Source organism: Chaetura pelagica, unplaced genomic scaffold, assembly GCF_000747805.2.
Source record: "Chaetura pelagica isolate M959 unplaced genomic scaffold, ChaPel_1.0 scaffold82, whole genome shotgun sequence".
NCBI classification, from domain to species: Eukaryota; Metazoa; Chordata; class Aves; order Apodiformes; family Apodidae; genus Chaetura; species Chaetura pelagica.
The window spans coordinates 2,832,021-2,836,491 of NW_009952990.1; positions in this window are offsets into that span (position 1 = coordinate 2,832,021).

Consider the following 4,471-nt stretch of genomic DNA (forward strand, 5'->3'; position numbering starts at 1 on the left):
GAGTGCCGGGGGGTGGGCGCAGGGGTCGGGGTTGCTCGTGTCTCTTGCGGGGGACACGGGTCTGCCGTCATCCCCGCCTCCAGTGGCGTTTGTTTAGCCCGTGGTGATGCGTGTGGGTTCGGTTTTGCTGGGAGTGGCACATGGGTTTGTGTGTAGGAACGGGGAGCAGGGGGGGTTTGCTGGAAGGCTGGGCGGGAGCGGAGCCGCGGTCTCTTGCCGGGCGTGTGTGTGTGCGAAGGGCTGGGGAGTCGGTGCTGCGTGCTGGCGGTGTCCCCTCACGGCTGGGGAGGGGGGGGCTGCGGCCTCAGCTCTCCGGGAAACACGAATTGCTCATCAGGGGTTGTTTTTCACTTCATTTGCCTATGGAGGAAGGAAATAATAATAATAATAATAATAAAAGTTACTGTTGAACAGGATTAAAATAAAGGAGGCAGAGGAGGAAGGACAGCACGCCTAAGAAAGAAACAGTCTCAGAGTACCCAGCTATACATACTCGACGTGATGGGAAGGATCAAGTACAGGCTGTGAGTACGATCTGAATGGAAAGTAAAACCAGGCCAAGTTTGTGCTTGCGCTTCGTAGATGAAGCCACAGCTGGCAGATCCTACCGTCTGGAGCATTTCCACAGCTGACAGAAATGACGTGTAACACATTCCTACATGTCAAAGTAGGGTTATGTATGAAAGAGCTAAGTAGCCTTCCAGAATCTCCTCCATCCAAACATATCTCCCTACAGTTTTTATTGTTTCTTTCACTGGGGCATTTTCACTAGGGCATTTTCTTCAAATTTATGAAAAAGAAGGAATAAAGAAACCCTGTTCTGTGCTAGAGTCTCTTCCTTCACAGCTCTTGAGTAGCAACTCAACTTTAGATTTGCTTCTGATGAAGGCTGACAGCATATTTCATCCCAGAGCTTCTTGAAATCTTCATCAAATTGTTTCTCCCGGGGACTGAGACTGGGCTTGAGGGAAGGGTTGCATTTCACCGTCCCCTTGTCCTCTCTATTTTGATACACCTGGAGAGGGGCAAAAAAACAGCACCCATGCTTTATTGCAAAAGCAATGCTAAGACAGGAAAAAGGGTTATGAACCTAGGGTAGCGGATTTAAAAACAGATGTGGCTGGACAGGTAATGGTAAAAGGTTATAAAATCTCTAACTTTTGGAGTATTTTCCTCTCCCAAATCTGGTGTCGATCCAAAGGCTATGGACTTTCAACAGACCATTGCCACAGTGTAGCAGCAACTGTGAAATGCAGTGGCAAAGGAGTAATGAATCTTGTTCAGAAATCACCTATGGGAGACAAGTATGGCTCTCAGTAACTGTGCTATGTTTCTTGTAAAAAAAATACTTTTAAATATTGAGGTAATTGGAATAAAAATAGTGAAAGAGAACTAATATTACAGATGCAAAGTTATAAAAGAACCTAGTAAATGCCAAGATGAAGATTGTCCATGCATTCTTAACTACTGCCCATGATATGGTTTATATGTATACATGCACACACATATTTCCTCCCAAGACCCGTGGCTCATCAATGCACATTATTCTAGCCAACAGTTTACTTAGATTCAAAAATCACTTTAGTAGCAAACAAATCTGTTTAATCTTTTAATTTTTATCCTCTATTGAGACTGCATTTTCATTATAGTGAGGCTTTGCCAGTGATTGTGTTCTAATAATCCCCACTGCTTCCCCTTCCCGCAGCTGCTTGGTCATGTTCCCATGCAATTTTCTCGCTCTGTTTCAGTGTATATGAGATGACACAAGGGACTGGATCACAACTGAAATGAAACAAAATTCCAACTCAGATAGATTCACTACATTGCTTCACAGTACAGCCCTCTAAGCACTGGTGGTAAGGCAGCTGAAGAGGTAATGCACAGATGAAAATGAGTACTCTAACCCCTGTCATTACGACTTTGAAATAGCTATAATTTAGAAATGAAGGCTTGAATCAATGTTTTACAGATATACTTTGTTTCAAATTTCTGCCTGAACATTTAGAAATTCTAAAGCTAAAAGACATTTTTACTGAAAAATACAGGGTTAAACAGGTGTCCAGGGAGTGTTAGAATTGCTTGCATTGTCGCAAATACTGCATCAGATCTCCAGAGGAGATAATTAATAGCGTTGGCACTGCTCAAATGAAAATATCCGTGTGGGTTTCTGTGTGTATATGAAAAGAGACTCAGGAAAGGAAAAAGTTTATAAAGAATTTGAATTTTAAACTCACAGTCTAGGTGAGGTAGGTCTGCCTCCTTGGAAACACCTAAAAAGTAACACTTCAAAATCAGTCTGACTTCTTTCTCTTCCATCTCTACTCTCTTCACTTGCCTCTCCCCTGAGCTTTGACATTTTTTTCCCCTCTGTAAGTCAGGCAACTGCAGCTCTTCCAGGAACTTTGGCAGATCTTCATGTTCTTCAGGCAGTTCTCTGTCTACAGCTAATAAACACACATATTTTTCTCCAACTCTTCTGGGTTGTTTTTTGTTGTTGTTGCTTGTTTGTTTTTTTTAATGTGTTCTGTTGTTGGTGTGTTTGTTGGTTTTTTTTCCCAAGTTTCTTTTGCTTGTTCCTGTCTTTTTATATAGATCTGTTGTTTCTGTGTTCTCTAATATTTCCTAGTCTATTTTATCTTTCACCCCTGGAAGACTGAATAAATATAGGAACACTTTGCTGTACCCCATCTTCACTTCTCTATTTTATGACCTGTTATCTCTTACTATTTTTCCAGTTCTCTTTTAACTTCACATGGTGTACAAGCTTTACTAGAGTACATAATTTTAAACCTTATTGACTAATCTCAGTCGCCTTAGCATGTGGTAAAAAAACTAACTGAAAAGAAGTAGTTCCACTTCCCCTCTCCTTGTTACTTTATTTGTGTTGTATCTGATGTCCTTATGGCTGCTGGAAGGTGAACTGAGTCACTGAGGTGATCCAAAAGAACAAATAAACAAACAAATAAACAACTAAAAAACCCCAAAACTTTTCTCAGTCAGGTAATTAAAATATTGTCAGCTACATTATTGCTAGAGTTGGTGTAAGGAGTTTTTGAGGTGGGAATGCAACTGACCTGCCAGCAGTTTGAGATTGTGTCAAACTTGATGTAACATCACCAGTCTTATCTGTTGCTCCAAGTCCTTTTGTTCATTTATTCAGTCCCTTTGCTATAGCTTCCCCCCAGGCCACGATCTCCTGATCGTCTTTTGGATAGTAGTGCCAGATGAAGTGTTACTTGCTTCTATCCATTTTTTCCCGTTACTTTACATTTTATTGGGTTATGGGCTGAAAAGTAACCAGGATCAGTCAGATTCCTCTCCAGTTCACTGCATGATTACCCAGACATTCAGAAATTCACTGTGGTAAAGCAGGGGTTGTGTCAAGAGGGCAGAAGGAGTAGAAATCAGTAGCAGAGGCTGTTGAAGCCACCTGCATAAATATGTGGATTAACACAGCCAAAGTCTTTCTTCTCCTGCCTTTTCCAGTTTTTCTCTTCTCTCCCTTATGACCATTTTCCTCCTGTCCCTTTCCTCTGTGTCCATCCTGTTCTGCCTTATGAAACCACACAGTTTCTCCGTTTCTCATTCTGCAGAGCATTCCTGTCTATGCTATGACACACAACCAGTCTTTATCTCTTATACCTTCTTCATCTTGCACTCACTGAATTGCATGCCTTCATTCAACTGAGATAATCTCCTGTGGAAATTTATGTTTTTTGTTTCATCATTGGCAGAAGAACATGTAGGCCTGTTCCAGACACTTGGTGAACTCAGCATCTAACTTGAAGAGACGCTGCTGAGGAAAATTCTAAAAGCTAACCACGATACCAGTGATCTAGTTCATAGATGTCATTTCAGTAAACCAGACAGAAAAGGAAAGGTTGCTCATTGTTAAGTTTTTTTAGCTTCACGATTGGCCCCTGGAATAAAATATCCTGCTAGCATGTTTTCTTTGGAAAGTCATGTCTTATATTTTCTGAGGTTAGAAAAAAAAAATAATTCTGCAACTGTGTACATATAATAGGCCACAAAAAGGAGGAAGCTGAGCCAACCTAAAATTACTGCTGAGTCACAGCATGAGAGGGTGGAGCAACAACAAGTTGTGTCTTATAAACAAAAGCTTATAGCATGTTGCTGACTACAGAGGATCGGAGATACGATAAATCAGTATGTAGGTATTCAAACAAGTCATGAATGGGGGACAGAGGAGAGAGGCAACTTACTTGCTTTCAAATTCTAGTAAAAGACTTTCTGGTAACTAGTTTATCCCATTTTCTATTTGGAAGAACACACAAGATTTCCTAATCCTAACAAGATCTTATTGATTAATTATAACGAAATAGCATTTAGTGTCTAAGTGTTGTTTCTGCATTCTTTTTTATCCAGAGATTTAAATATCCTGTACAATGCCTCTTGCCCCTTTAATGATCAACAATGCTTTTTAGCTTTGTACACTTTTTCTTTCAAGGTT